The sequence below is a fragment of the Oryzias melastigma genome, linkage group LG9 (genome assembly GCF_002922805.2).
Source record: "Oryzias melastigma strain HK-1 linkage group LG9, ASM292280v2, whole genome shotgun sequence".
In the NCBI taxonomy this organism is placed as follows: domain Eukaryota; kingdom Metazoa; phylum Chordata; class Actinopteri; order Beloniformes; family Adrianichthyidae; genus Oryzias; species Oryzias melastigma.
This window is the reverse complement of record NC_050520.1, coordinates 9,211,250-9,220,992: the sequence shown is the minus strand read 5'-3', so window position 1 is coordinate 9,220,992 and position 9,743 is coordinate 9,211,250. Positions and strand designations below refer to the sequence as shown.

At 39.9% G+C, this 9,743-nt stretch overlaps 1 protein-coding gene across 1 annotated transcript in view; it reads right to left on the bottom strand.

Moving 5' to 3' along the window:
• efna5b (ephrin-A5b) overlaps nt 1–9,743 on the bottom strand; it is a gene marked incomplete at its 5' end in the record, with an annotated part of 95,299 nt that overhangs the window by 73,909 nt on the left and 11,647 nt on the right.

Below are 9,743 nucleotides of genomic sequence, written 5' to 3'. Positions count from 1 at the left end.
AAAAAAAAAAAAAAAAAATCAACAAAACTGAAAACGAGCAAAGCAGACGCGGACAGAGTGGCGGACGCTGGCTGTGGGTTAGCATGTGTGTAAGAGAGGAACCGATTGAAGACGAAAACATGATTTAAGCACCCCAAGTGTCACACCAACACGTATACACTATACACAGGTACTTCACAACATAGCATGTGTGAAATGTGTTACAAAACATGTAGAATCACAAAGATGGTCAGGACTACGGTGGCCCTGAAGGGCAAATCACACCAACAAATCACTCTACGCAAAAACATAAAGACCACAATGACATTTTTTTTTCAAAAAGTAAAACAAATAATTAAAAACCAATGTTACATTTTAGAAATAACAAAATTCCAGAAAGTAAAACGCAAATATATACATAAAAAAAGCTGAAATGAAATAAAGATATAAGTATTCGGGAAAAAAAAAGTATTTTCAGATATCAAAGCGAAATGTTAAAAAAACTAAACCAAAAAATGTATGTATAATGGGACATTGCTAATTGGACGATAACGTTTGCTCATCATTTCAACCCAAAGTTATACTGCATATCATCATCCAAACAGAGATGTCCTATAAAACTTACTTTTTTCAGTTTCTTTGTTTGTTTTCATCTTGATTTTTGGAAACTCCTTTTTGTTTTCAAAAATATTTTGTGTCATTTCCGTGTAATCATGCTTTGGTTTCTGAAATGTTGTTTTTATTTTTTTTTAAATTGTCATTGCAATCTTTAATATGTTTTCGGAGAGTGATTTAAAAGTCTGATTTGCACTTCAGGGCCACCGTGGCATTACTCTCACACCATCATAAGGATGATTAAGGTCAGATTGGGTTGTTGAATCATTTGAACTCAATAGTTTTACTGTTTTTATCATTTTAGAGAAAGTCTTATTACAGTTCACCCTATAATGGCATCTATAATTAGGCAGATATGTTCATTAGTAGAAGCTTCAAAAGACTTAACTATTGCCTTTTGCCATTTTCATTTAAAAACAAATATAGAATAATGAAAAGTAACAAAAGAGTATTTTTACTGCACATCTTTTCCACATTAAATCATCTAAACCAAATTTAGCCCACAGTGAAAAGCAAAATGAAGACAAACATATGTATTCATCAGGATTTTCCTTCTGTTTATGGAACATGCCCTCCCTCCGCAATATGACCAGTCAAACTAATGAATGGCTTTTTGTTTTTTTTAATAAAAATCCTACATGCATGTGTGTAAAAAACAAATCATATCATGTTGAAAAAAGCTGTGGTTTTTTAACATTTTATACATTTTTTTAGGTTATTACAGAAAAAGAAAATTACGAGCAGACGAAAATTTTCCTCAAAATTGTTCAACTCTTCCCTCTTTTAAATGAATGAAAGAAGCTTTATTTATTTAGCAGTTTACAACTCCTTCAGGGTACCAAAGTGCTTCACAATAAGAGAAAGTTTAAAATTAGTCAAATAAAAAACACATTCTTTTTAAAGTTCAGCTTATGTGGGTTCATTCTAATTGGGGTGAACCTCATTAGGTTTCAGGGTAATTCACCTTTTTACTCCGTTTATGTCAGAAAGGTGACATTTCATCAGTGTTAAAAAATGAATTACTAAGTGGCTGTCACATCCCATCTGTTACATCAACTCCCCTTTATTTGGGTCAAAAAATACAGAATTAACCGAGGAGGATAAAACGCCAAAGGCTTCCACTTCCTCATCTGGTTGTCGTACCTGCAACCCTGTTCTCTCTAAATATGAATCAAAGAACCAAGTTACAGCAACTGTTAACTGAATATCTCACAAAGAAAATGAACCTAATCCGCTCATGCATGCACAGAGACACATGTTCTCCCCACACACTCTAATGTCTGCATGCTGTCTGGATGCCGTACCGCTCAGTGCTGATGCTGCAGCGACAGCTGTCTGAATCAGCAGCGCTGAATGGCTGACCGGGGAAGACGAAGCCAAGCTGGAGCTGCTATACTATCAGTGAGGAGGTTTGTGAGTTTGTTAGCCATACAGTGAGTACAGGTGAAATTGTAAGTGCATCCACAAAGTGGAGTGAGTAGAGAAGCAGGGGGGAGGGCTGCATGAGAAGGATCCATGTGGGATGAATTAGGTATTGCTGTTTAGAGAGAGAATAATGCAGGTCTTGAAGGCCTGATGGAAAGTTGGTGTGAACAAAGAGGAACTGTTAGTCACACTAACCCCCTCAGGCTGCCCCATCCTGTGATACGCAGTAAATCAGAGGCTATTTATTCAGTGTTACCCCCAAAAAAATCATGTCTCCAATCAGGGGCTATTCTATTAGACTCAAATTACTCAGCAATACTCCTCTGTCCATTTTCAAGCTTTTTCTTTTTTTTTTTTTAAACTGGTGGTGTAAGTGGTATTTCCAACTGAGTTTGCACAAATTGCAAAGCTAACTTTCAGTACAAGGATATTTTTCGTCCACTATTGACTTCTAATGAGAGCTATTGTGAGTGTATGTGCATTCAACGGTGTTGCATAACTTAATTTCAGATATGCTACATTCACACCAGGCTCGGAAACACATGTTCAAGCGAGCGCTTTCAATGAGAAACCTGTGTAAATGCACATAAATGCGTGTGTCTGGGTTTCAAAACAAAAGGCAAACGTTTTTAAAAGGAAGTAAAAGTAGATTTAAAAAATGCAACCAAAAAAAGGGCGGGACTAAGGGAGGCGGGCTGAGCGGGGGAGGTGTGGTCTGTCTCTGTGATTGACAGTGAGGTTATCTTGAGGTAACTCGATGAAAACTAGCCGGCCTCAGTAGCTTTCAAAGATGGGCGGAGTTTTTGGGATGTACGTAAAGAACATGTGTCAATAGTTAAATCAGTTGAATTTTGACCAATTACAGACTTGGAATTGGTAGCAATGCGTGTTTTTCAAAACACAAAAGTGTCAACTGGTTAAAAAGACATCACGAAGTGGAAATTAATTATTGTAGTTTGTGCTTGACCGTAATTTTATGACACCAAGTCTTTCAGATATCGGATTAGAGCTGTGAAAAATAAAAAAAAAGGAGCAAGATTTGCATGATACCTTGGTATTTTGCAGCAAGCATTTTCCAACTGTGAGTACGTGTGCTAGTACGGTGTAGACCTGTGTAAACACCACAATCGGCCTATCCCTGAATGTACCACACATGCTCATTGTGTACCATTAGACTTACTACATTGTGTTTTGATTTCTTAAATCACAAAATAAATAAATTACAATATAAACACAAAGAGGAGGACGCATTTGAGCTTCAGATTCCTCAAAAACCTGAAACAAATCTGTTTTCTCGTTTTATTATTTCCTACAAGCACCTTTTTTTCTCTCCCATTCAGCTGATATAACGGAGCACCTTGCACTATTAAACCTTCTGGAACCCCGCCCCCACAGCAGCGCCCAGTGTCTTATCCGCAGACACAGGTCATTTGTCATTGGAGAGGGGAGCTGGAGGAAACAGCAAACCCAGCGTGGGGCTTCATAGTGAGCTTGACAGCTCTCAATACAGTTCTGCAGAATCACCGAATGCAGTCAAACAGACAGGAAGCCGTCATAGAGGGAGACACAAGGATGGAGAAATAGTGTATTTCATGTCTTAGTTTTTTTCTTGTGTTCATGCTTGTGTGCAGTTTGCCTCTGGAGTGAACTCGACTGGCGATGAACAAAAGGTTACAGCAGAAACGATTGCAGACCATAGTCAGCTCTCCATAAACCCCTGCAAACGCACATCAACCCACACAAGCAGCCAGTGGGGTTACGGTGGACACTGTTGTTCTTTCCTACCGACCCCTATAAGAAGCGATGTGATTGATTGCTCACACAAACAACACACCCACATACGTGCACTTAGACTCTCATTACACGAGGTCTCAATGAGGAGGCAGAGGAGGAGGCTTACAGGTCAAGAGGGGCACATTAATGTATTCTCCAACTCCCAACTTTCTAACCTCTATGCATTAGACCTTGATGGGGCTGGAAACAGACATGAAAGCCGAGCAAAGTAAAAACGGAGCAACGAAACGTGTTTAACCCATTCAGCATGCAGATGCTGTATCGATTTGGATGCAATGGTGGCGGAGGAGTATTAAATAAAAGGAGGAGGGAATCAATTGCCTAAACGGCTCAAAGCCCCTCAACAAAAAAAGAGAGAAAAAGAAGCAGGACGTGAGGAGCAAAGATGAGTGTGTTGGTCCGCAGGCTAAAGCGGTCCATTTCAGCCAGGCTGTCCATGGGAGAATCTACTTTCCTGCACCTTTTTCCCCTCAGCCTACTCTTCTCACTGCTTTTGTTGCTGGATATTCAGGTCAGCACTTCTGCCTCTTTGTCTGCAGTAACCTCACCTTTCCCTCTGTTGTCAGAGACGGAGCTGCCAAGGGTGAAAAAGCACCGAGTCACACTCTTGAATACTCAAAAAAAAAAAAAACACATACAAGCAAACGTCTGGTTTAACATAAAATGCGTTTTGGGGCTTTTTGTGACACATAAAAACGTGACGGTGAACATGCAGGCGGGCGCCCGTGTACAGCTCAGAATATCGCGTGCCAAGAAACGCCCAGAGACATCCTTTTGTGGGCTCATCATGTGGCCAGGCCTGACATCAGCAGTCTGAGCCAGACATCAACCCACTTATCTGCTGGCAACCTACACCCCTCCCCTCACCTCTCTCCCCAACCCAAACCCCATCAACGACACGGGGCCAGGCAAGCGTGAGAGGGCTGCCGATGGACACCAATGTGGCACACACACACACACATATATATATATATATATATATATATATATTCCACAGCGTCAAACACACACACACTAGTCTCAGACTTTCAGCCAACGCAAGATTGTGGTTACCTCCTGGCATGTTGGACCACAGGCAGCTGTTCTCTTGAGGGATGATGTGACATGATGGAAAAACATCCTCCTGGTCATAAAAACTCTAAATTGAAATTGGAAAATTTGCATCTGCGTAATAAAAAAAACATAAATAAAAAGAAGGAGAGAAAAACAGACAGCGTGATCTTTACGTCTGCCTGTCTGTGAGTGAGTTTTAAATCTGCAGTCTTTGGGGTGAACTCCCGCAACGCTCAAATGCGTCCCCCTGACCTTCCAATTAGAGCTCACTACCCAGCAGAAAGGAGCCCACTAAATCTTCCCCCGGCTGATGGTTTGGACACAGGTATAAAACAGCTCGCTAGAAAATCATTACTGGGCAGTAAAACACTGGAAGAATTCACAATTAAAAGACCAGCAGAGAGTCAGAGAAAACAAAGCCATAGGGCAGGAACTTATTCCATGTCCAGAAATGTGGAAGTAAAACATTTGCACAATAGACATAATAACATATAGCTCTGTGGGGAAATGACTGGGCACACAGGCGATGCTTTCTGTGTGGTTTTCAAGGACATACGCTGGAAAAAATGTAACAGAGTGGAAAAAAATAGCTTTAATCATCTTTAACTATTATTAAAAACATTTTTGCGTGAACTATGTTCAGAAAACCTCACATTTATAGTTGGCTTGTCTATAAATCACAACATGAACAATCCAAGATGAGTTTTTAAATATGAAAACTAGAGCCGGGAATCAATTAAAAAAAATAACCTGGGAAAAAATGAGTTGCAATAATTTGTAATTTTTTGTAACAGTATTTCCTGACCACTTATTATCTGCAAATAATCACAATATAAAATCACACACAAAACTGTAGATTTATAACATTTATTTTTCATTAAGGCTGTCAATCAATTAAGAAAAAAAATCAGATTAATCAAACTTTTGTGATGTGATTAATCAATATTAATCACAAAGTTTTACCAAGTAAATTTTATGACAAACTGCAGCTTTTGAACAAATCACGCCATGGAAGCCTAAAGCAAAGCTGCTCCTCAAGGTGCAATTAATTCATTTGCATTAATTAATATTAACCCATTCTGTTTGATTAATCTGATGTATTAAGGCGTTATTGTTCACAGCCCTAATAAAATCGGAAAAGTTTGCATAAATAAACCCCCAAAAAGCAGCTGGTTTTAACTAAATGTCACCTGAAAGCGTTAAAAGTATAATTTCCCAATGACACAACAATCAAGACTAGAAAAATGTTGGGGCCCACCACAAAAAAGAATTGCAGGAACTTTGGAGCAATTACAATAAATACTAAAACTAATCCAGACTAATTGCACAGCGACATGTGACGGCAAAAACAAACCACCGGTGTTGGCAAATTACGGCAGAGCAGGAGGATAACACATCTAACTGCTGTACAATCTAATTAGTGGCACCGTAATAAGCCATTATATCATATTACTGCCATTGCAGTGCTGGCGATTTAGGGGGAAGAAGGGGAGTCTGGTGAGGAGGGAGTGGGTAAAAGGTCAGATAGAAATGATTTATTGGCTGCAGTCTCATCAGAGCCGAGTCAGAAATTGTCAGCTCAAATTAAAAGTGAAAGTGCTGTGCTTTGTAAACTGCGTCTGCATGCAGATCTGAAATGGTCCCAGTCCACAGTGGGAGGAAGATTCCCTCAATTAACTTCACAGCCAGACAGAGAGGGGTCTAATCCATACCTGCCAGTGCCAGAAGCATCCCGTCACTGGCACGCTGATCTGGGAAATAAATAAGCAAAGAGCTCAGCGGCGCACAGGCCTGTTTACATATAGAATCCTACTGCTGGATGAGCAGACCGCATTTAACAGCAGGCTGCAACTTTTGTCTCCGCCACCACAAAAACAGCTCTCTTTATTCACTTTTCTTTTAATTAAAATTCCCTCTAATATTGAAAAAGATAGTATAGCTAAAAAAAATCAGATTTCCTCCACAACTGAAGAAAAGACTCGACGCCTTCAGCCGGTGGGAAGAAAACAATAAAACAAATCAATGGTGAGCTTGTAAATGCTACAGTTTTACTTTGATAAGAAGTACCCAAATTGGAAATAACTGTGTAAATCAAGCATTAACCTCCCACTATCACTTATTGATCCGGCGTTTATTACTTTTAAAATGTGGAGAACTGGAAGGAGTTTTGGTGCAATCTCCGTCTGCATCTTTATAGAATGGCTCCAGTAGGTGCATGGGCCTTAAGTGCACTCATAAATTGGTTTTATGAGTTTCTGAGACATATTGCTGTTAATGTTTCCACTCGACAACTTTATTGCCACATTGTAGCGGCTCTGGCTATAGACACTTTTCAGCGTTCTGTAGGAATTATGCTGACAAAGAAATATATCTTTGATGTAAAATTTCATGTATCTGATGATACAACATCTGGAGGAGCAGCGTGTCTACAAGTTTTACAATTAAATAAACGTAATGAGCAACTAATTACTGTACATAAAAAAGGATTATTTATTTATATATAAAATGACTGACAGACTCCTCAAACGCATCTCTACGTCTCGCCTTCATCATCCTCACACCATTCTATCCCTCCATCAAAGCGACCCACTTTGCCAAACACGATCCCTTCCCGTTGTGTGTCGAGTTTGGTTTCGAGAGCCGGATTAAACATTTCCCGCCAACTCTCTGATGTGGACCTTATCTCAGGTTTCTCCCGACACCAGCAGTCCTGCGGTGTTATTAGAAGCTAAAGGGCTTTGTTACGGCACACAAAAGGCAGAGCTAGGCAGCAGTTAGCACGGCTTTGTTAAAGGTTAGAGAGGTGTTAAATACACTACACCTGGGGCTTTGTTAACACCGTCCCATGAAACCTATTTAACTTCTCCAGATTCAAAGTGGTTGAGGAAATTCCGACAGAAGTCTGAAGTTATGGATAATAGAACAAAACTTGTGAACGGCAAAAACGATTCTGGGAGTTCAACTGAAATAAATAAGCAAATTGTAAAAATATATATATATAAAGTGCACAAGGGAATGAGTTTTACATGTTTTCTTTCCATTTATTTTGCACTTTTTGACATTTTATTGATGACCACATGTTTGTGATGTGATATGAACAAGAAGTTTGCGAAAAAATAAGTAAATAAAATAAAAAGAGGTAGAAGAAATGCTGAAAAAGCCCTATTTTATCCATTCATTCATTAGATTAAAGTCATTTCCATTTCAAAAATGTTACCCACAGTCAGGGTGAGGGGGTGCGGAGGTGTGTGCAGGGGGGGTCACATTCTGGGCCAGCTCAGCGTCAGGCTTCGTTACTCTGGATCCCCATCGCTCCTTCCTCCCGCCTCCCTTCATCCCCCCTTTCATCCCACTTCTGCCTCGGCCCCCCCCTCCTCCTCCATGACCAGTCTGGCCTACACACGCGATCCTCACGCTAGCCGGGCCTAAAACCCATAAAGGCTAACACAAGCTCAGTGCACAAACTTCAGTTGGGGCCCACTTCCATCTCGCCAACCCCCCCTCTTTACCCCGCCAGCCCCCCTTTTTACCCTCTTGTGCCGCCTGACTACACTTTCGCTTCGCATTATTTCTGCTATTCTAACTTTTCCACTTCTGAGCATCATCAATTATGCACTAGAATAACAGTGGGGCCAGGCTTGGCAACGGGACATAAAGGCCGATTATGAGTGTGAATAATTCAACCATCTTCGTGCTATGTTCCTCTTAGCAGTGATACAACCAGGATTGCTATGCAGCTAATGTACGGGAGTCTGGCCCAGGCTTAATGTACGCGCCGCTCCGTACATCCCAGAGTCAAAGTAGAAAAAAAAGAAGAAGATGTGGCTGCACTGCATTATTGAAGCTGCTGCAAACCCAGTGTCAGTCACACAGCGACAGGTCCGGCCTCCGAGGGCCAGGCAACTGACACCTGTCAATCTGTTACCATGAAAACTGTCCATCCAGCTGATTAAACACTGTAGGAATATGATCAAACTAACAGAACAGGACAAAGTGTTATCACAACAAACACTGCCATTCTTATAAAGAGAAAAATCCTTCCAGTCATGCCAGAATTTCTGAATTTCTTTGCTTTAAGTCACCAAATGGGCGGAAAATCTCCCAGCACCTGCATGCTCTACGCTGGTCTACTTTAACTACATTTTTTTTATAAATTGCGTGCAAAGGTTTTCGAGTGCGCTCCTCTTGGAGATCACACACAGTAATGAATATTTCATCACTCCACCAAAAGCCAAGCACGCAGGCTAATCCAATGTGAGAAATATGGTGCATCTCATTTCCCCACAGGCCATCAGTCTACCTCAACTCTGGATCCTATTAAAGATACAGAGAAACATGAGCAGATCGCCCGTCTCTTCATAAATGCTATTAACAGATGTTTGTTTGTTTTCTCGCTTGATGTGGAAGAGGAAAGTCTGAGCGCCAAACTTAAAACGGTTGAGTTACACAAACCAGATATTGTGATTATTAGGGAGGAATGGAATAGAATAGAATAGAATAGAATAGAATAGAATAGAATAGAATAGAATAGAATAGAATAGAATAGAATAGAATAGAATAGAATAAAAAAGAAATGCTTTATTCATCACAAGCTGGGAAATTTGGCTGTTGCTGCAAAATAGACATTATTTACAGAAGATGTAAAGAATGAATACAAGAAAACAAAGTATGCAAATTGTACCAGTACTGTGGGGAATATTACAGTGTGAAATTTTAGGCACTAATGACCATCAGTCACAACAACAATCAGTTGGTGAATTATTCAACTCTAGATAAAAATGAACCAAAATATATCATTTTATTAAAAAAAATAAAATAAAATAACGTGAAAAAATACACAAATAGGAAATTTAGACAAAAACATAAAAACCTTAGGA